This window comes from Ranitomeya imitator, chromosome 5 (genome assembly GCF_032444005.1).
Source record: "Ranitomeya imitator isolate aRanImi1 chromosome 5, aRanImi1.pri, whole genome shotgun sequence".
In the NCBI taxonomy this organism is placed as follows: Eukaryota; Metazoa; Chordata; class Amphibia; order Anura; family Dendrobatidae; genus Ranitomeya; species Ranitomeya imitator.
Genome location: NC_091286.1, coordinates 48,336,854 through 48,361,242, shown reverse-complemented (window position 1 = coordinate 48,361,242; position 24,389 = coordinate 48,336,854).

Genomic DNA, 24,389 nt, shown 5'->3' with positions numbered 1-24,389 from the left:
GTCATACCCAGGGGTCGGCAGGGGAGTGGGGGCTGTCTAATTATACTCACCTTCTCCTGGCGTGGTCCCTGCAGGTCCCTGGCTCCCCAGCTTCTTCCTGTACTGTGCGGTCACATGGTATCGCTCATTACAGTAATGAATATGCTGCTCCACCTCTCATAGGGGTGGAGCCGCAAATTCATTACTCTAATGAGCAGTAACGGTGACCGCTCAGTACAGGAAGAAGCTGCAGCACCGGGGAAACAGGGACTGCACAGCGCCAGGAGCAGGTGAGTATAACGGGGAGGGGAGCACAGCGCTGCGCGATATTCACCTGCTCCCCGTTCCGGCGCCGCTCCGTCTTCAGCATCTTCTGCAGTGACGCACAGGTCAGAGGGCGCGGTGACGTGGTTGGTGCACGCCCTCTGCCTGAACGTCAGTGCAGAAGACGCTGAAGATGGAGTGGCGCCGGAACGAGGAGCAGGTGAATATTGAAAGTGCTGGGGGCCTGAGCGACAGAGAGGTGAGTATGTGATTTTTTTTTTTATCGCAGCAACAGCAAATGGGGCAAGTGTCTGTATGGAGCATCTTATGGGGCCATAACGTTTGTGCAGCACTATATGGGGCAAGTGTCTGTATGGGGCCATAATCAATGTTTGTGCAGCACTATATGGGGCAAGTGTCTGTATGGAGCATCTTATGGGGCCATAATCAATGTTTGTGCAGCATTATATGGGGCAAATGTCTGTATGGAGCATCTTATGGGGCCATAACATTTGTGCAGCACTATATGGGGCAAGTGTCTGTATGTGGCCATAATCAACGTTTGTGCAGGATTATATGGGGCAAGTGTCTGTATGGAGCATCTTATGGGGCCATATTCAACGTTTGTGCAGCAATATATGGGGCAAATATCTTTATGGAGCATCTTATGGGGCCATAATTAACGTTTGTGCAGCATTATATTGGGCAAATATGTCTATGGAGCATCTTATGGGGCCATGATTAACCTTTATGCAGGATTATATGGGGCATATTTTAATATGGAGCATCTTATGGGGCCATCATAAACTGTATGGAGCATTATTTGGGGCTCCTGATTCAATATGGATATTCAAAAACACTTAACCTACTGATGTCTCAATTAATTTTACTTTTATTGGTATCTATTTTTACTTTTGACATTTACCAGTAGCTGCTGCATTTCCCACCCTAGGCTTATACTCAAGTCATTGAGTTTTCACTTTTTTTTTGTGGCAAAATTAGGGGGGTCGGCTTATACTCAGGTCGGATTATACTCGAGTATATACAGTAAGTATTTGATCCCTCTGGCAAACAAGACTTAATACCCATTTTTAATGTCCTGGCAGAGGGAAGGAGGTTGTCACTCAGAATTTTATGGTACAAGGCTCCATCCATTCTCCCATTGATGCGGTGAAGTAGTCTTGTGCCCTTAGCAGAGAAACACCCCCAAAACATAATATTTCCACCTCCATGCTTGACAGTGGGGACGGTGTTGTTTGGGTCATAGACAGCATTTCTCTTCCTCAAAACACAGCGAGTTGAGTTAATGCCAAATACCTCAATTTTTGGCTCATCTGACCACAGCACCTTCTCCTAATCACTCACAGAATCATCCAGGTGTTCATTGGCAAACTTCAGATGGGCCTGCATATGTGTCTTCTTTATCAGGGGGACCTTGTGGGCACTGCAGGATTTTAAACCTTTACGGCGTAATGTGTTACCAATGGTTTTCTTTGTGACTGTGGTCACAGCTGCCTTGAGATCATTAACTAGTTCCCCCTGTGTAGTTGTGTAGTTTTAGGCTGATTTCTCACCTTCCTCATGATCAAGGATACCCGATGAGGTGATATTTTGCATAGTGACCCAGATCGATGTTTACTGACAGTCATTTTGTATTTCTTCCATTTTCTTACTGTTGCACCAACAGTTGTCTCCTTCTCACCCAGTATCTTACTTATGGTTTTGTAGCCCATTCCAGCTGTGTGCAGGTCTATAATCCTTGTCCCTGACATCCATAGAAAGCTCTTTGGTCTTGCCCATGTTGTAGAGGTTAGAGTCTGACTGATTGAGTCTGTGGCTAGGAGTCTTTTATAATTTTATAAAGGTGACTATGTAAGACAGCTGTCTTTAATGCAGGTAACGAGTTGATTAGGAGCGTCTAACTGGTCTGTAGGAGCCAGAACTCTTAATGGTTGGTAGGGGATGAAATGAGGTACTTATTTCTAAATGCAAAATGCAAATAAATGTATATACAGTAATTTACACAATGTGATTTTCTGGATTTTATTTTTGATATTCTATCTCTCAATTTTAAAATTAACCTACCCTTAAAATTATAGACTGTTCATGTCTTTGTCAGTGGGAGAACTTACAAAATCAGCAAGGGATCAAATACTTATTTCCCCCACAGTATATAAGGAGCTATGGAAGCATCATACTGTCTATAGGGGGCTATGAAGAACTTGTACTGTATATAGGACTTCTGAGGGCATCATACTATATATAGTGGACTTTGGGGGCATTATACTGTTTATAGAGAGCTGGAGACCATCATAGTGTGTGTATAGAAAGCTGTAAGGGACATCATACTGTATATAGGAGGCATCATACTGTATATAGGGTGCTGTGGGGACATCATTCTGCTTATCAGAGAACTTTGCGGGCTTCAACTATATAAAGAGTTGTAGGGCCATCATACTGTATATATAGAGGGGCATCATACGCTAAATAGGGAACTGTGGAGACATCATGCTGTACATAGAGAGATGTAGGGGACATCTTACTGTATATAGGAGGCTAACATACTTTATATAATGAGCTGTGGGAACATCATTCTGTATACCGGAGAACTTTGAGGCCATCAAACTGTATATAATGAGCTGTGTGGCCATCATACTGTACATAGGGGCCAACATACTGTATATAGAGAGCTGTAGGGGAAGTCATATTTAATATAGGGAGATGTGGAGGCAATCATACTGTATATACAGTGAATATAAAAAGACTACACACCCCCGGTAAAATGCCATTTTTTTGTCATTTCAAAATATCATAGCAAAAAGAATAATTTCAGAACCTTTTTTCACATATAATGTCACGTATAATCTGTACAATTCAATTGAAAAATAGACTGAAATATTTTCAGTGGAAAAAGAAAAATATAGAACTAAAATAATGCGGTTGCATAAATATGCACACTCTTTAATTAACCCCTCTGTGACCTTAGACGTACTATCCCGTCGAGGTGCCCTGGGCTTATCTGACCCTGGACGGGATAGTACGTCATAGCCGATCGGCCGCGCTCACGGGGGGAGCGCGGCCGATCGCGGCCGGGTGTCAGCTGCTTATCGCAGCTGACATCCGGCACTATGTGCCAGGAGCGGTCACGGACCGCCCCCGGCACATTAACCCCTGGCACACCGCGATCAAAGATGATTGCGATGTGCCGGCGGTGCAGGGAAGCACCGCGCAGGGAGGGGGCTCCCTGCGGGCTTCCCTGAGCCCCCCGCAGCAACGCGATGTGATCGCGTTGCTGCGAGGGTCTCCTCACCTCCCTCCCTGCTCGAGCCCCGGATCCAAGATGGCCGCGGATCCGGGTCCTGCAGGGAGGGAGGTGGCTTCACAGAGCCTGCTTAGAGCAGGCACTGTGAAGGCTGCAGCGCTGCATGTCAGATCAGTGATCTGACAGAGTGCTGTGCAAACTGTCAGATCACTGATCTGTGATGTCCCCCCCTGGGACAAAGTAAAAAAGTAAAAAAAAATTTTTCCAAATGTGTAAAAAAAATAAAAAAAAATATTCCAAAATAATGAAAAAAAAAAAAAAATATTATTCCCATAAATACATTTCTTCATCTAAATAAAAAAAAAAAACCAATAAAAGTACACATATTTAGTATCGCCGCGTCCGTAACGACCCGAACTATAAAACTGTCCCACTAGTTAACCCCTTCAGTAAACACCGTAAGAAAAAAAAAAAAAAACGAGGCAAAAAACAACGCTTTATTATCATACCGCCGAACAAAAAGTGGAATAACACGCGATCAAAAGGACAGATATAAATAACCATGGTACCGCTGAAAGCGTCATATTGTCCCGCAAAAAAAGAGCCGCCATACAGCATCATCAGCAAAAAAATAAAAAAGTTATAGTCCTGAGAATAAAGCGATGCAAAAATAATTATTTTTTCTGTAAAATAGTTTTTATCGTATAAAAGCACCAAACCATAAAAAAATGATATAAATGAGGTATCGCTGTAATCGTACTGACCCGAAGAATAAAACTGATTTATCAATTTTACCAAACGCGGAACGGTATAAACGCCTCCCCCAATAGAAATTAATGAATAGCTGGCTTTTGGTCATTCTTCCTCACAAAAATCGGAATAAAAAGCGATAAAAAAATGTCACGTGCCCAAAAATGTTTTCAATAAAAACGTCAACTCGTCCCGCAAAAAACAAGACCTCACATGACTCTGTGGACCAAAATATGGAAAAATTATAGCTCTCAAAATGTGGTATTGCAAAAAATATTTTTTGCAATAAAAAGGGTCTTTCAGTGTGTGACGGCTGCCAATCATAAAAATCCACTAAAAAACTCGCTATAAAAGTAAATCAAACCCCCCTTCATCACCCCCTTAGTTAGGGAAAAATAAAAAAAAATGTATTTATTTCCATTTTCCCATTAGGGTTAGGGCTAGGGCTAGGGTTAGGGCTAGGGTTAGGGCTAGGGTTAGGGCTAGGGTTAGGGCTAGGGTTAGGGCTAGGGCTAGGGCTAGGGTTAGGGCTAGGGTTAGGGCTAGGGTTAGGGTTAGGGTTAGGGCTAGGGTTAGGGCTAGGGTTAGGGCTAGGGTTAGGGCTAGGGTTAGGGTTAGGGCTAGGGTTAGGGCTAGGGTTAGGGCTAGGGTTAGGGTTAGGGTTGGGGCTACAGTTAGGGTTGGGGCTAAAGTTAGGGTTAGGGTTTAGATTACATTTACAGTTGGGAATAGGGTTGGGATTAGGGTTAGGGGTGTGTCAGGGTTAGAGGTGTGGTTAGGGTTACCGTTGGAATTAGGGTTAGGGGTGTGTTTAGATTAGGGTTTCAGTTATAATTGGGGGGTTTCCACTGTTTCGGCACATCAGGGGCTCTCCAAACACGACATGGCGTCCGATCTCAATTCCAGCCAATTCTGTGTTGAAAAAGTAAAACAGTGCTCCTTCCCTTCCGAGCTCTCCTGTGTGCCCAAACAGGGGTTTACCCCAACATATGGGGTATCAGCGTACTCAGGACAAATTGGACAACAACTTTTGTGGACCAATTTCTCCTGTTACCCTTGGGAAAATACAAAACTGGGGGCTAAAAAATAATTTTTGTGGGAAAACAAAAAGATTTTTTATTTTCACGGCTCTGCGTTATAAAGTGTAGTGAAACACTTGGGGGTTCAAAGTTCTCACAACACATCTAGATAAGTTCATTGAGGGGTCTAGTTTCCAATATGGGGTCACTTGTGGGGGGTTTCTACTGTTTAGGTACATTAGGGGCTCTGCAAACGCAATGTGACGCCTGCAGACCAATCCATCTAAGTCTGCATTCCAAATGATGCTCCTTCCCTTCTGAGCCCTCCCATGCGCCCAAACGGTGGTTCCCCCCCACATATCGGGTATCAGCGTACTCAGGACAAATTGGACAACAACATTTAGGGTCCAATTTCTCCTGCTAACCTTGGAAAAATACAAAACTGGGGGCTAAAATATAATTTTTGTGGAAAAAAAAATATTTTTTATTTGCATGGCTCTGCGTTATAAACTGTAGTGAAATACTTGGGGGTTCAAAGCTCTCACAACACATCAAGATGAGTTCCTTAGGGGGTCTACTTTCCAAAAAGGTGTCACTTGTGGGGGGTTTCTACTGTTTAGGTACATTAGGGGCTCTGCAAACGCAATGTGACGCCTGCAGACCATTCCATCTAAGTCTGCATTCCAAATGGCGCTCCTTCCCTTCCGAACCCTCCCATGCGCCCAAACGGTGGTTCCCCCCCACATATGGGGTATCAGCGTACTCAGGACAAATTGGACAACAACTTTTAGGGTCCAATTTCTCCTGTTACCCTAGGGAAAATACAAAACTGGGGGCTAAAAAATAATTTTTGTGGGAAAAAAATTTTGTTTTATTTTTATGGCTCTGCATTATAAACTTCTGTGAAGCCCTTGGTGGGTCAAAGTGCTCACCACACCTCTAGATAAGTTCCTTAGGGGGTCTACTTTCCAAAATGGTGTCACTTGTGGGGGGTTTCAATGTTTAGGCACATCAGTGGCTCTCCAAACGCAACATGGCGTCCCATCTCAATTCCTGTCAATTTTGCATTGAAAAGTCAAACGGCGCTCCTTCCCTTCCGAGCTCTCCCATGCGCCCAAACAGTGGTTTACTGCCACATATGGGGTATCAGCGTACTCGGGACAAATTGGACAACAACTTTTGAGGTCCAATTTCTTCTCTTACCCTTGGAAAAATAAAAAATTGGGGGCAAAAATATAATTTTTGTGAAAAAATATGATTTTTTATTTTTACGGTTCTGCATTATAAACTTCTGTGAAGCACTTGGTGGGTCAAAGTGCTCACCACACCTCTAGATAAGTTCCTTAGGGGGTCTACTTTCCAAAATGGTGTCACTTGTGGGGGGTTTCAATGTTTAGGCACATCAGTGGCTCTCCAAACGCAACATGGCGTCCCATCTCAATTTCTGTCAATTTTGCATTGAAAAGTCAAACTGCGCTCCTTCCCTTCCGAGCTCTCCCATGCGCCCAAACAGTGGTTTACTGCCACATATGGGGTATCAGCGTACTCAGGACAAATTGGACAACAACTTTTGAGGTCCAATTTCTTCTCTTACCCTTGGAAAAATAAAAAATTGGGGGCAAAAATATAATTTTTGTGAAAAAATATGATTTTTTATTTTTACGGTTCTGCATTATAAACTTCTGTGAAGCACTTGGTGGGTCAAAGTGCTCACCACACATCCAGATAAGTTCCTTAGGGGGTCTACTTTCCAAAATGGTGTCACTTGTGGGGGGTTTCAATGTTTAGGCACATCAGTGGCTCTCCAAACGCAACATGGCGTCCCATCTCAATTCCTGTCAATTTTGCATTGAAAAGTCAAATAGCGCTCCTTCCCTTCCGAGCTCTCCCATGCGCCCAAACAGTGGTTTACTGCCACATATGGGGTATCAGCGTACTCAGGACAAATTGGACAACAACTTTTTGGGTCCAATTTCTCCTGTTACCCTTGGTAAAATAAAACAAATTGGAGCTGAAGTAAATTTTTTGTGTAAAAAAGTTAAATGTTCATTTTTATTTAAACATTCCAAAAATTCCTATTAAACACCTGAAGGGTTAATAAACTTCTTGAATGTGGTTTTGAGCACCTTGAGGGGTGCAGTTTTTAGAATGGTGTCACACTTGGGCATTTTCTATCATATAGACCCCTCAAAATGACTTCAAATGAGACGTGGTCCCTAAAAAAAATGGTGTTGTAAAAATGAGAAATTGCTGGTCAACTTTTAACCCTTATAACTCCCTAACAAAAAAAAAATTGGTTCCAAAATTATGCTGATGTAAAGGAGACATGTGGGAAATGTTACTTATTAAGTATTTTGTGTGACATATCTCTGTGATTTAATTGCATAAAAATTCAAAGTTTGAAAATTGCGAAATTTTCAAAATTTTCGCCAAATTTCCGTTTTTTTCACAAATAAACGCAGGTACTATCAAAGAAATTTTACCACTATCATGAAGTACAATATGTCACGAGAAAACAATGTCAGAATCACCAGGATCCGTTGAAGCGTTTCGGAGTTATAACCTCATAAAGGGACAGTGGTCAGAATTGTAAAAATTGGCCTGGTCATTAACGTGCAAACCACCCTTGGGGGTAAAGGGGTTAATACTATGTTGAAGGACCCTTTGAATGTATGACAGCATTTAGTCTTTTTGGGTAGGAGTCTCTCAGGTACTAAAATATGAAAGCATGGAGGTTATAGTTCATAAGGGTGGATGTTGTGGAGAGTTTAGTTAATAAGGGCGAGCAGTGTGGAGGTTATAATTCCTAAGGAGGGAAAGGGTGGAGGTTATAGGTCATAAGGACAGATAGTGTGGTGGTTATAGATCATAAGGAGTGATGGTGTTTTATATTTCATATAGTTGGAATATTTCATAGGAGAGGACAATGTGGAGGCCATTTATCATAAGAGGGACAGTGTGGGAGACATATTTTAGGCAGTCATTGAAAAACGGACAACACGTGGATGGCATTCAAGTGCTGTTCTTTTGTTTTCACAGATCTATTGTCATGCTGCTGCAGTGCGGTATAGCACAACCTCAACCAGGGGGAGCTTGAGAGGGACGTGAGACTGCGCACACAGAGTAGCACCACAGAGCAGCAGCACAGGTGCCACCAAGTGGCGAGAGAGTGGTCAGACAAGCTGAGTCAAAAAACAGTCAGAAGTAGAAGTACCAGAGGTTGCAGCAGTAGCACCACAGAGCAGCAGCACAGGTGCCACCAAGTGGCGAGAGAGGGGTCAGACAAGCTGAGTCAAAAAACAGTCAGAAGCAGATGCACCAGAGGTTGCAGCAGTACACCTGGTCAGGATCAAGCCAGGGGGTTCAGCAATGGTCAGAAGCGGATAAGACAAAGACAGAAGCCAGAAGCGAGTCCGAATACAAACCAAGTCAAAAACAAGAGAATCAAACCATCAAACAGGGAAACACTGGGAAAAGGGCAGACAGGGAGTCAACAGACATGGGGCAAGTCAGGGATAACAGTAGGATAAATCAAGAGCTACCAGAGTCAGGTACACATGCAGAAGGCAGAACTATAGCTGACACCGCCAGCAGGGTGCATCGGAGCTAAATAGCAAACCTGAACCCAGAATGAGGGAGAGCAAAGGTAACGCTTGACATGATCTGCCCGGAAAAAGGGCAGACAGGATTAAACCCTGGAATGGATCATGACATCTATAGACTTGCATGGGCAATTTTGAGCCAACACTTGGATCTATATTGGACAAGTCTACTTGCTTTTGTGAGGATCACTCAGAGGTAAAAATCAGATGTGAACTACGCCATAGACTATTATAGGTACGAGTGCTATCTGTCACAGACATGGATAGCCCTCGTATAAGATAACCTAATGAGTGAAGGAGCCCTACGAGTAAATTTACACTGGCCAATTGTAGCAAAACGGTGTTCCAAGTAAAGCTCCTTTCTCAATAACTGTTCAGTGTAAACAGATTGCCGATCACCCGAAGAATGAGCAAAACATTTGTTTGTTGGGTGAAATTATTTTTAAGCTTGCTTAAAGATCATTGTTATCAACAGCAGATCATCCTGTATAACCAGTATGTGCCATCGAGAACAATAGCAGCTTATAAGTACAGAATGTCGTCAAATATCTTGAATTCCAGAATCCTGGGTGCCCACATTGGTACTCCATGGCAGGCGGACCAGGATTCTGAGCACCTTCCCATTTTTAAAGTCATGGAGGCTTTAAGATTGTCATGAACCTTAAATAACTGTTCCTCCTGACTCCCCTGACAAAGATGTACGCCTGATTCAACAATCTTGAATGTGGTTTTAAAGGAAAAAGGAAAAATTAGCTACTTGACCCATGTTGTGGTCATTTATCTCCTGCGGAGAACCAAACGTGTTGACATTTAACAAGGTTTAACCCGAACACACCCAAGCGCAATGCACAATTGAGCCAAAACTGGTAAGATCTTTCCACTAAAAAGTGTTTGGGTAATAGGCCTAATATTAGACTGATACTCCTTGTTCTTCACATGGACTGACTCAGACCCAATTTGCTTCTATAGAAGTATAAACTGGGTATGCTCCCCTTGTAACATCACCTATTGTGAATGATGAATCCTGTTTTATCTACTGTTTATAGAAGTGGTGCATGTCATTGTAATCCTGTCTGTGATGACAATGAGACTGCTGAAAAATCTTCTGTGAAGAACAAGAAGTGTGGTTCTATTATAAGGCCTAATGGCCAGTGTAAAAATTACTGAAAAATGTAAAATGCATCAAACATTTAAAAAAAGAATACACTAAACATAACAACTGGACATAGAAGCCATCAGACTTGGTAACCAGTTCTAGTGCTAGTGGGCAAGTAATAAAATTTGCCCCAGGTTGTACTAGGATGGGTGGCTAATGGTGGTTAATAATTATCAGCAAGTCTAGTTTATTGTCGATATGTTCTGATAGCTAAATGAGGCCATGCATGGCTACTTATATAAGAATGTCCGACGTGATGTATACAGGTTCTTGGGCCCACACCCTGAAGAATACAAAGACATTCTAGACTGAGAATTCTTCTGGAGCAGGCGGCTTCCCGATGGCTCACCCCATTGTTTTCATTATTACGTAAGTCTATGAATATGCATTGCCCTTTGTTTTTGGCATGTGTGAGTCGCCAAGGCTCCCTATACAGAAGCTGAATGAGTTCGTAGATCCCTATGCACCTAACATATGCCCAAAAATGTTCTTTCCAAGACGTATACCTGCAAAGAAAACTTTGCCCTGATTCATCATGCAGTTTTGTGTTGTAAAACTTGTCATTTTGCAACTTTTGACGTCTTCACACCGTGTCCACCAAAATGGAAAGTGGGAGCAGCTAAGCCATGTGTCCAAGCATGGACGACAAATTCTACGTAATTTCCGCAAAACGAGTGGTGTAAACTACGACAGAAATGGACTCCAGGCCCTGAATGAAGTACATACCTTGTGGAGGCACAACCGTCTCAATGAATTTAGGACATCTTACTCCAGCCCACTCCCGTTTTGAACCCCAATCATGATGAATCAAGACCTAGGTGTGATCAGAACTTTATTTCTTTCTATAGCACGTATCCTATTTTTCTATTTCTATTGCTATTATAAAATAAAATACTGATTATTTTATGCTCCTGGCAGACCCAGGATTTTCAGAGAACGTGACGACAGCACCTTATCGAATACCATATATAAGACTGAGCTAAAACGTCTCTGGAGTCATGTCCCAAGAAAATATCAGAACTTAATCTCCAAACCAAAAGCATTTCAGCTTCTTAAGAAATTATTCATGAGAGAACAAAGATGTACCTGCATTACTGAAACATACCCTGCAGCTAAAATCAGCCTCAGGCATATTTGCTATAATTTCACAAAAATATAGTTTCACTCTCTGACTTTGCACAATGATAGTAATACTTTAAGACCAATATTAAGTTACAGTGCGTGAGATCACTGATCTCCTTCTAGGTATCATATCAATGGCATTTTCCTAAAAAGTAGTGTACGGTGTTTGCTTTGCTTCTTTCCTGTTGTTGTGCTTTGTTGTACGTTGCTTTCTCCATTCATAAACAGAACTGCTTGCAAAATGTTGCAGGTTGCACTTTGAAACAGGCAGATTTGTGGATTTACTACAACTTCTGACATGCTGTTTTAACCAAACAACTTTGCTGCAACTGGGTAACTGGTATTTCAGTTCCCACACTGTGTGTTCTTTGGTAACCCTAAATCTTCAGAATTCTTTTTTTTGTTTTCCTTTTGCTTTAGGCTAGGCTCACATTGTGTTAAAGCAGCTCATTCAACACATGCGTTAAATGGGCTGCGTTAACGCAAGTGCCGAAAAGCGATCGCGCTAGCGCTGATAGAGCTAGCAGATGCTCTATCTGCGCTAGCGGTGACGGACCTGTTAACACTGCAGCCCGCGCAATGACGGCACATTGCTAGCGCACGCCCATTATGGCATGCGTTGGCGATACGCCCAAAATAGGAGTTAATGGCAGCGTTAACGGACTGCGTAACGTCGCGTTGTGCCGCGGTGTAATGTGGTCTGTCTAACGGACTGCCAGAACGCAGTATGAACCCAGCCTTAGGCATTAGTGGATTAGAAAAGTATTGAAAACCATAATTACAATCCAAAAAAATAAATAAATAAAAAATATTTACAGCGCAACTTTAGATTACGTATAGAGTTGATCCCAATGAAGTAAGTGCTAGCTCTGAGCTCACTTCCCCTGCCCTGCTGTAAGCATCCAATCGGTCAATACTTTGAAGCATCTAGAAGTCCATCTATAGCATTTTTCGAGACTCACAGATAAGAAATACATGTTTAAAATCTTTGAAATACTCTAAAGGGCAAAAGCACACATAATAGGGCAGTACTGTTTGGAAAAATAGACCACTGAGGGGGTGGGTGCACTCACCTGTTGGTGTCATGTCAAGGCCCAACACCTGAAAATCCACTGCTGCTGTCCCTTGGCTGGAGGCAGAGGCGTAGCTAGGGTTTTGGTTCATGGGGGGACGAAGCTTCTGAGTGGGCCCCTAACCAGGTAACCTTGATTACAACTGGGTGACGCACCCTAATAGTGGAGGAGAACCTCAGCAGATGACAGCGATATTACTGAAGATAATCTCTATATAAAGACCAACACTGATATTACCTCCATATGGTCAGTGGTAGATACCAGTCCTGCAGAACATATAACAGATCACTGCACAGTTACAGATGGTGACTTACCGCTGACGTTCTCTTTGATGGAATCGTTCACTTTTCCGGTCTTTTCCATCTGGCCCAGACCGACACAACCTCTTCCACCCAGGACTCGTCTGCAGAGAATACAACAAAGACACATTTCACTTCTCATATTTTCAGCCCGTCACCATCTATTCCCAACCTCCACAAACTCCTCATCCTACGAGTACCCCAATGCTACTGCCGTATGTGACCCTATTACTGCACCTATTGTGTGGTTCTCTGTGCCTTCTAAATTCTAAAGCACCCCTCTATAGTATAGTAATGCCGGGTGCAAGTGCCCTAGGAAATAGTGCCCACATTTTGCTCCCTATAAAGTAATAATGCCCTGTGTGCCCCTTTGATAGTCACAGTAACCTGAGTTCCCTTATAACAATAAGTGCCCACTTTACATTTACCAATACCAATGTCCCGAGTCTCCGCCCTGTACAGCTCCTCTATACACAGTATGATGCTCTCTTATACATAACATGATGCCTCCTCACTGTAATGTACCCCCGTTCAATATACTGACCCCTTAGTAGCCCAAAATCCCTGCTGCAGTGTGTGCAAACTTGGTCACGATCTACAGGAAACGTCTGATCTCTGTAACTGCAAACAATGGTTTCTGAGAAAACATCACCCCCTGACGAAGGAACTTTTTGGGTCCGAAACGCACTTCGGGGTGCACATAGTCTCACATTGGCGGTCCTGGAAATATCTTCCCCAGCTTTATAAGTAAGTAGCATTGGATCATATGTTCGTTTAGTACTTCTTCTATGGAGATTTCTTCTATGGAGATTATGTATGGCATACATAGCAAACCGTATCCTATATAACCTGCACATTGCACCTTCTGGTTTGCATTTCTTGCATACTCTATACACATAGAATTTGCATAGCAACTCATTCCTTATACAATTTGCACGTAGCACTTTCTTTTTTGCATTCTCTGCATGTTATATGTTATATCTAACACAAATAAAATCACTTCACCTGTGGGGTAATATACACCTCTATAATATTTTTTTAGTTTTTTACTTACACATTTTTTATACATTCAGGTTCTGCTTTGTATTTTCTTATATATAAACTTTTTTATATATTTTTTACATATGATCCCTACTTTTATACTTACAATTTTATTTACCGGGGTATCCAGTTTATCTAAACAAAATAATTTTTGACCTGCCTGGTGCAAATTGGAAATTGCACTATATATATATATATATATATATATATATATATATATATATATACCTCTTTAATATGTGCACATAAGAAAAACATATGTTATAATTATACATATACATAACTATTTTATTTTAATATTTTATTGGTTACTGTCTGTTACTATACAAAAATAAAAGTGATATATTTAAATATTCCCTGAGATCCTTCTTCTGTTCTGGCTTGATTCATGTTCAGTGCATGTTTTCTCTGTTCTTTTAGTGGTTCCACTATACTACTTTGACACAGGTGGTGGCCGGGTTTACTATTTGATATTTATTTATGGGTGGACTATTGATACATTGGCTATTCCTTTATATGTAATACCTGGTTTTACTCCTGTGTCCACTTTAAACAATGGTTTCTGTACGAAAAATTAAGTTCTATTTTTCTATTGTATCATATACTTATTATTTCTTGCAATAAAATGCATATTAATTATGTAACAATGTGATTTTCTGGATTTTTTTTTAAGATTCTGTCTCTCACTTTTGAAGTGTACATACGATAAAAATTACAGACGTCTCCATTTTTTGTAGGTGGTAAAACTTTCAAAATCATCAGTGTATCAAATACTTATTTTCCCCACTGTAAAGGTTTTTATCACAAAATTAGAATAAAAATAAGAGACACCAGGCCCTACAATGCAGACGAGCTGAAGGCTGCTATCACAGCAACCTGGGCTTCCATAACCCCTCAGCAGTGCCACAGGCTGATCACCTCCATTCCACGCCGCATTGATGCAGTAATTGATACAAAAGGAGCCCCGACCAAGTATTGAGTGCATTTACTGAACATACATTTCAGTAGGCCAACATTTCGAGTTTTAAAATCATTTTTCAAGCTGGTGTTATAAAGTATTCTAATTTACTGAGATAATGACTTTTGGGTTTTCATTGGCTGTGAGCCACAATCATCAACATTAACAGAAATAAACACTTGAAATTGATCACTCTGTTTTCATCCAATATCCAGATTAATATCGGACATGTCTCTGTGATTTTGCGCTGACCGCTTAGTCCACAAAAATAAATCAGACATGTGAACAGTCCTATAGACCATACTAGGTGTGAGTGCTATCTGTGAAGAACACGGAGAGAACTTGTATGCGAAAAACATGAGCCCTAACCAGAAGGGAAAGACAAAACTAAAGTGCAAAAACAAAAATTAGGTCCGACAGGAAAGGATTATTGGCAGTTTTTTCAATTAAGTCACCAATGTCCAGATATAATGACTGACACTTCTCAATGCATACTAATCCAAATTCGGTCTAACCTAACAAAACAGCCGAAATGAAGCGATCCAGAGTAGCAATAAAATATATTAAAGGGAACCTGTCACCTGAAGTTGGCAGGATCGGTTTTCGGTCACATGGGCGGAGTTTTTGGGTGTTTGATTCACCCTTTCCTTACCCGCTGGCTGCATGCTGGCCGCAATATTGGACTGAAGTTCATTCTATGTCCTCTGTAGTACATGCCTGCACAAGGCAGTGGGCAGTGTTATATACTACATGGCTGCTATATACTGCATGGGCAGTGTTATATTCTACGTGGCTGCTATATACTGCATGGGCTGTGCTATATATTACGTGGCCAGTGTTATATACTGCGTGGCCTGTTATATACTACGTCGCCTGTGTTATATACTGCGTGGCTGTTATATACTGCGTGGGCTGTGTTATATACTACATTGCCTGTGTTATATACTGCATGGCTGCTATAAACTGCATGGGCTGTGTTATATACTACGTGGCTGTGTTATATACTGCGTGGCCACTGTTATATATTGCGTGGCCTGTATTAACGCATCCGGTATTCTACAATATGTATGTATATAGCAGCCACATAGTATATAGCACAGGCCACGTAGTATTTGTCTGCTCTATACTACATGGCTCCTATATACTATGTGGCGTGTACTATATACTATGTGGCTGCTATATACATACATAAATACATATTCTAGAATACCCGATGCGTCAAAATCGGGCCACCATCTAGTGTGATAATAATTGTTTACAATAAAGCTTTCATATATTTTATTGCTACTCTGGATCGCTTCATTTCGGCTGTTTTGTTAGGTTCGACCGAATTTGGATTAGTAGTTTTTTCAATTAGTAGATCCCAAATAGCGTGCACTCACCTCAATTATACAGGGGAGTTTCCACTTCTTATTTTATACTCTACTCCTGCATTAATTGATCATTAATAGGCCTCTATTTCTGGGACTGTAGGGATTGACACATATTTTAAACAGTTTGGAGGGGAACCAATCCCCATGTATGCAGTTTGCATTGTGAAATCTGCTGACAGATTTGCTCTAAGGCGATGTACCTGAATAATTAAATCTATAACATGCATTCACCTGCAATCATCTCAGAGTGTAGATAAAATTGTGGCTATTTTTTTTTTTTTGTTGTTGCTGTTAGCGGTTTCTGAAATCCATTCTACAGTTATGGCCAAAAGTTTTGAAACTGACACAAACTTTGATTTTTGCAAAGTTTGCTGCTTCAGTATTTTTGTACGCGAAAAGTTTGTGGTTACTGAAGTCCAATTATCAGCATTTCGTACGTTTTCAATAATAGTAATTAATGAGTTTCTGCATAAACTTGATGTACGGTATTTATCAATAAAAGTCTAAAAACTTATGAAATACTTATAATTGTATTTCAGAGACCATAGAAACATCTGACTAAATGAGCACTAACAGCAGCAAACTTTGTGAAAACTAAAACTTTGTGTCAGTCTCAAAACTTTTGACCATGACTTTACGTCTCTTTTTTTTTTTTTGTAATGATAGGCCACCTGGTGGTGCATTGCAGATACTGCAGCAGGCTATTTGAAGGGAACTTTGTAGAGACTGACCCAGCTGCTCTCTCCTCCCTCCTGCCAGGGACTTTTGCAGTCATGACTCAGGAAGGGAAAAGAGACCTCCTGTTTCTACATAGAGCTTAGAAGGCTCCAGCTAGTCAGCATTTAATTATGTGATGTCATAGACCTAATGGAAAAGAGAAGAATTAACTGGGTAGAAAGGCAAAGTGAGCAATTGTAAGTACACAGTGATATACAATATGATGACTGCAATATATTAAGAGGAAAACTTTGATGGGAGGAGGAGGAGTGCTTCTTTGAGTAATTAGTAGTGATCTGCCATACGAGACATCAAGAAATTCATGGATGGTTTCATTTAAAAGGTTTTCTCCTGATGGAAGTGCACTAAAAGTACTAACAGACTGTGATTTACTGTGCATTGAGAGGACATTTGTCTCGCCCAGGTCCTGCTTTATCTTTATGACTTTTACGATAAGAGGAGGTGTGAACTATAAATTCCTTTCTGTCAGAGAAATAACTTTGCTTTTTCATACAACTACAGAATTTACCTAAAATTACTCCCAATTTAATTAATGTATGACCAATAATATGTGTACTAGTGATGAGCGAGTATGCTCGTTGCACGGATGATCTCCGAGTATTTGTTAGGCTACGTTCACATTAGCGTTGTGCAGGGCAGCGTCGGGCGCAGCCGCGGCGACGCATGCGTCATGCGCCCCTATATTTAACATGGGGGGCGCATGGACATGCGTAGTCTTGCTTTTTGTGACGCATGCGTCATTTTGGCGCAACTGTCAGGACGCAGAGGATGCTGCATGATGCAGTTTTTTCTGCGCCACAAATCATGCAAAAATGAACGCATGCGTCACAAAAAGCTGCGTTGTGCATGCGTTTTTGCATGCGTTGTGCGTTGCGTCGCCGACGCTGCCCCACACAACGCTAATGTGAACGTAGCCTTAGTGCTTAGAGATTTAGTTTTCATCGCCACAGCTGAATGATTTACAGCTACTAGCCAGCCTGAGTACATGTGGGGGTTGCCTTGTTGCTAGGGACTTCCCACATGTAATCAGGCTGACTAGTAGCTGTAAATCATTCAGCTGCAGCAAGGAAAACTAAACCTCCGAGCACTAACAAATACTCGGAGATCACCCGAGCATGCTCTGGAAAACCCGAGCATGTTCACACTGGCCACTAAACAGACAACACCCAAGATAGAGACATAATAAGTAAAAACCCTGCAGTAAATAAATAAACAAACAGCAATATTGCATGAAAATAATATAGGGTACTTAGTTAACATAATTGTAATTTAAAAAAATGCACAAGCCATCCCACCACGTCAAGGTGACCCTAATCAGGACAGTCCTAACCTCAAATATTTAAACCTTACCGTTTGTCAAGTGACATGCATGTGAATTAGGGCTGAGAAGGACTGAACCCGGCGAGTAGACACAAAGCCATGGGGAACGACATGAATATAATGTCCAGCTCAAAAAAAGCGCAGGCCACATACGTGCACAGGGTGCAAACAAACTGACCAAAAAGTAAAGAAATAAACTGGGCGGTCACTTGACAAATGATAAGGTTTTAATATTTGAGGTTAGGACTGTCCCAATTAGTTTCACCGTGACGTGGTGGGATGGCTTTTGCATTTTTTTTAAATCAAAATTATGTTGACCAAGTACCCTATATTATTTTTATATACTATTGCTGTTTATTTACTGAAAGGTATTTGTTCGTTAGGTTTCTATCTTGGGTTTTGTTGCAGTATAAGATTTAATTAAATGCAGGACTGGTTATATGTTCTGTATGTACAGTACTGGGCAAAAGGCAGGCAGTAGTGATGAGCGAGCATGCTCAGGTAAGTTGTTATCCGAGTATGCTCGTGTGCTAACCGCATGGCTTTGGCGTGCTCGAATAATTTGTTGTTTTGTGTCTCTTGGTTCACCATGTCCCCACCACTGATTGGCAGTTTTCTAGCCTTGTGAGCACTGCTAGATTTGCTGCAGAGAATACAGGGACTGCAAGACTGCACCAAGCAACCCAGTACCCAGTAAGTTTTATATATATATATATATATATATATATATATATATATATATATATATATATATATGGAATCAGGGTCTCTGCGCCTACATCATGCTGCTCTCAGATTACATAGCAAAAGCCATCTAACAGACTACCTTTGACTACACTATTCCATTCATACAACAATGAAAAATAGTGAAAGCTGATACTAAGCTATATAAGTTATTGCTTTTTTCACTATAAAGTTCTATCAGCTATGTCCTAAGAGTGGTTATGGCATCGCCTTGCCTTGGCATTACATATTGTCCTGACATCTGCCGAGTGCTGCTCCTTGGAAATGTCTATGTTCAGCATCATCTGCAGCTCAGCAGTGACATCTGCTGGTAGTATTGCAGAATGAAGATATTTGCAGCCGTTGATCTGTTGCAAATAAGGAAAGCATAGATACGGTAGTTTATGGACTACCTATTTCCTTAAGGGCATAGCTCCAGTTAAGGAAAACAGTTGTCAGAGTTGAGTCTCACTTTAAACTCTCTTTTTGATCCATAAAGGAGAACTGCTACTTGAGCTGCCATTTATCAGCCATGTATGGCTGCATCGTGTGATAATCACTACTGTTAGGTAGCCATGGAGCCCCAACCTAATACATATTGTAATGTTTCAAATGACTCCTAATATAATGTTGGAGCGCCCCATAGGGCTGTGGGGTACTAGGTACCGGGTCCGACACAGTTCTTAAATGGGAAGGTCACGGCAGCAGTGACCCGGTCCATGGCCCTGGGCGCCCATAAATAAATTGCTGTTTTGTGGTATAAAGGTTATGGGGAAAATGTTTGTGACGCCACCCGTGGTGTTCGGCTACAATAGCCGGCGCTGCAGTCAGATGCTCTGGGGCAAAGATGGTGCAGCTTGACACGGGTAGAGCTAGCCACAGGGCAGATGTAGAGTTAAGTGTTAAGATTACGGTTGTGGTTGTTCCAGGCAGGTGACACAGTAATAACTAGAAGGACACAGCAAGGTGCAGTTTCCACTTTATTACTTACAGTTCTCCAGTCCACATATGCCATCCGGATGCTGTGTTCTCCAGGTCAGCGGCCCAACAAACTCCCAGGTAAATTGGAATGCACTTTTTAAGGACTCCTTTCTTTTGTCTTTATCTGGTCGTCTCACTACGCTGGCTTCCACTTCTCCTGCCCAGCGTCTCACCCACAGTGTCCCAAGCCAGCAGCAACGAACCTGGTCAGGCGACATCCTCTGAGTCCCCTGGATTCTATCCGGCTGCCTTTTTGGCAAATTATGGGGAGATATGGCTGTGACACTTACAGATGCCACAGCCTCCTGTTTCTTAGCTGAACTTTGAAGATTTCCACTAAGTTGGGGCCGGTCCCCTGACTGCGACCTGGTCAGCCTGGATGCGGGTCCCATGGGTGGCTTCTGCACTTCCCATGCCCCTAGGACCCCTTCTATTATCCCAGGAGCTTCCTTCTGTCTCTCTCTCACTTCTCAGCCACATTCTTCACTCCGCTCCCTTTGGTCTCCTCAGACCAACTGCTCTTTTACACTGTTCTCCTGCCTTCCAAGCTCCTCCCCTTTTTCTACCTACCCCACCCACTCCCACCACCCAGTCCTATCCAGCCTGGGATGAGGCCATCCTCCCTAAGGGTACACCCAGGTGCCCTGACTGAACTGGTGTGATAGAGTTCTGGGTAGTGACCCCTCCTTACCTGAGAGTGGGATACCACACCTCTGGATGAGGTGCAGTACCTCTGTGGCGACTGAATCCTCAGGGGCACCACAATATCATTACAAGAAATGCTCCATAAATCTGGGAAAAGGGTCTTTAGATTTATAGTGAGCTTAAAGCGCACCTGTCCTTTTCCCCTAATGTTCAGTTTTTGCTCTTACTTTATTCCTGCAGCTCCCCTGAGTTTTCCATTCTTTGTTGTTTTTTTTAAATCTGCCATACGGTTCCAGAGATGTGGGCCTTCTTATTTAGTTCTAGTGTTTATGTCTTTAACAAAGGAGGCGTGGCTCACAAGATCCTCTGGGGCATTACTTAAGGCTGCTCTGCATAATTACCATATGAAACACACCCTCTTGTGAAGACCATAAACATTAGGACTAAATAAAAAGGCCCATATCTCTAGAACCGCATGACAGATTTAAGAGAAACAAAAAACTGGAGTACTCAAGGGAGCAGTGTGAATAAAACACGAGCAAAAACTTGACACTTTTCACCTGGTCACAGGTGTTCTTTAAAGTTGCCTTTGTTGCTCATACAAGTCTTATATGTCCAGGATGAGTTTCAATTGTCATTCTCTGTACCTTGCCATCTGCCCTATTTAAATGTGAAGAGTCCCCCTATGTTAGCATTCTACCAGTATTATAGGTGCTAAAACTTAATTTTCAACACTTACCAGCATGCATTGCATCTTCCTTTAACCAATGGATTGCCTGCTAAAGGCCCACCTCTGTGTTATGCAGTTTGGGAGACAGGAGAGAATGTGCAAAGGGGAAAAGACCTGTGCTCACTTCATGCATTCAGTCTCAGTGTCATGTTCACACTTCTCAGCATGTGACCTGAAGTGTGCCTGCAAGGGTTAATGTATATCCTCTTACTCATTCCAGCTCTCAACCCCTGTTTTACATTATAAAGTGAGCATAAATCACACCCAATACATTCAGCATACCCTGATTACATAATGCTGCTATTACTCATCAAACACACAGGGTGATGAGTCCCCATGTTACTGCGAGACAATCAAAAGGTCACACATTCTCTTAAAGGCTATTGGATTCTTTGATAGCATTCAAGGTTTAACTTATTAAAGATGAGGGAATACTTAGCTAATTTAAATGAATTTAAATCTCTTGGTCCAGATTAATTACATCCTAGGGTACTGAATGAGTTAGCAGAGGAAATTGCAGAACCACTAGCCAGAATGTTTGAAAAATCCTGGAGGACAGGATAAGTCCCAGAAGATTAGAGAAGAACAAATTTTGTCCCTATCTTCAAAAAAGGAAAGAAGACAGAGCCAGGAAATTACAGGCCAGTGAGCCTTACTTCTATACCAGGAAAGTTGTTTGAACAAATTATTAAGCAGCGTGTATGTAAGTACTTGGATAAGAATACAGTAACCAGAGCCAGCATGGGTTTTTAGTAAACAAGTCATACCAGACTATTCTAATTTCCTTCTATAATGGAATCACTGACTGGGTGGATTAGGAAAATGCCGTAGATATAGTATATCTTGACTCCAGCAAAGCTTTTGAATAAGTATCTCATACTATCCTTATTGAAAAAAATGACTAAGTATGGGATTGACAAGGCTACGGTTAGGTGGATTCATAACTGGCTCAGTGATCATACTCAAAGAGTGGTAATAAATGGTTGCACATTCAATTGGAAGAGTGCTTCAAGTGGGGTACCACAAGGCTCTGTCCTGGCCCCAGTGTTGTTCAACATTGTTATAAATGATATAGATAAGGGATTGAAAGAAAACTAATAAAATTTGCAGATGATGCAAAGCTAGAAGGGATAGCTAACACTAGAGAAGACAGAGAAAGGATTCAGAAGGATCTAGATAATATTGAACAATGGGTAGCAACTAATAGAATGGTATTTAACAGGGAGAAATGCAAAATTCTACTTCTGGGCAAGATAAATAAAAATGACAGAATGGGAGGAATAAAACTAAGCAACAGCTTGAGTGAAAAATGCTTGGGTATACTAATAGATCACAGACTGCACATGAGTCAACAGTGTGATGCAGCAGCAAAAAAGGCAAACATAGTTCTAGGATGTATAAAGAGAAGCATAGAGTCTAGTTCATGGGAATTAATTATTCCCCTCTACTCCTCCTTGGTCAGGCCTCATCTGGAATATTGTGTCCAGTCCTGGGCGCCACATTTTAAAAAAGACATTGAAAAACTGGAGCAGAGAAGAGCTACCAGGATGGTAAGCGGACTGCAAAGTATGTCCTACAGGGAACTATGAAAGGACCTGTGAATGTTTAGCTTGCAAAAAAAGGCAAAGAGGAGACTTAATAGCTGTCTTCAAATACCTGAAGGGATGTCACAGTGTAGAGGGATCATCCTTATTCTCATTTGCACATGGAAACACGAGAAGCAATGATGAAACTGAAAGGGAGAAGATACAGGTTAGATATTAGAAAAAAATTTGACAGTGAGGGTGATGAATGAGTGGAACAGGCTGCCATGAGAGGTGGTGAGTTCTCTTTCAATGGAAGTCTTCATACAGAGGCTGGATTATTTAGTGAATCCTTCATTGAGCACGGGGTTGGACACGATGACCCTTGATGTCCCTTACAACTCTTACATTCTATGATTCTATGATTTTAAGCTTTAATATAAAAAATACAATGCTTACAATAAATATATAAAAAAGTAAAATAAAACTATAAACAAATATTCAAAACAGTTATAAAATAAAAAGGAAGAAATGCCTAAACGTTTCCGTCTACAGTTATTGTCTGTTTCCTGAGGGAAGATATGATTCATTGATCGCATTAGCCCTTAGGCAGCGTCCACATGTGAAAACTTCTCTTTGTGTCACTCAGCTTTTTATAGTCCTGATCATATTTCCAGGATGACTTAGATTGTCTCCTTCAAACTTTGATGTCTTTGAATGAACAATGAGCCAAGATGTGGAATTTCAAATACCCTGTGTCTTCCCCCCTTCCTTCCTCTCTGTATACAAACAATAGGAAATATTCCTTCTAGTTACAACCATCTGCTAGCTCTGTAAAGTTGCCATTTTTGACACCTTTACATGGAGATTCCTCACTGCTGCCCTACATAAGGCTATGTGCACACGTTGCAGATTTTGATGCGTTTCCGCAGCATTTTTGGACATTCGGAATTGCATCAAATCAGCGGTGTAACATAGTAACATAGTTAGCAAGGCCGAAAAAATACATTTGTCCATCCAGTTCAGCCTATATTCCATCAGAATAAATCCCTAGATCTACGTCCTTCTAAAGAACCTAATAACTGTAACATACAATATTGTTACGCTCAAGGAAGACATCCAGGCCTCTCTTGAACCCCTTGACAGACTTCGCCATCACCACCTCCTCAGTCAAGGAATTCCAGATTTTCGCTGCCCAAACAGTAAAGAATCCTCTTCTATATTGGTGGAAAAACCTTATCTCCTTCAGACGCAGAGAATGCCCCCTTGTGACCATCATCTTCTTTGGTATAAACAGATCCTCAGAGTGATATTTGTATTGTCCCTTTATATACCTATACATGGTTATTAGATCGCCCCTCAGTCATCTTTTTTCTAGACTAAATAATCCTAATTTTGCTAATCTCTCTGGGTATTTTAGTTCCCCCATCCCCTTTATTAATTTTGTTGCCCTTTTTTGTACTTACTCTAGTTCCATTATATCCTTCCTGAGCATCGGTGCCCAAAACTGGACACAGAACTCCATGTGCGGTCTAACCAGGGATTTGTGCAGAGGCAGTATAATGCTCTCATCATGTTTATCCAGACCTCTTTAATGCATCCCATGATCATGTTTGCCTTGGCAGCTGCTGCCTGGCACTGGCTGCTTCAGGTAAGTTTATCATTAACTAGGATCCCCAAGTCCTTCTCCATGTCAGATTTACCCAGTGGTTTCCCATTCAGTGTGTAATAGTGATATTGATTCCTTCTTCCCATGTGTGTAACCTTACATTTATCATTGTTAAACCGCATCTGCCACCTCTCAGCCCAAGTTTCCAACTTATCTAGATCC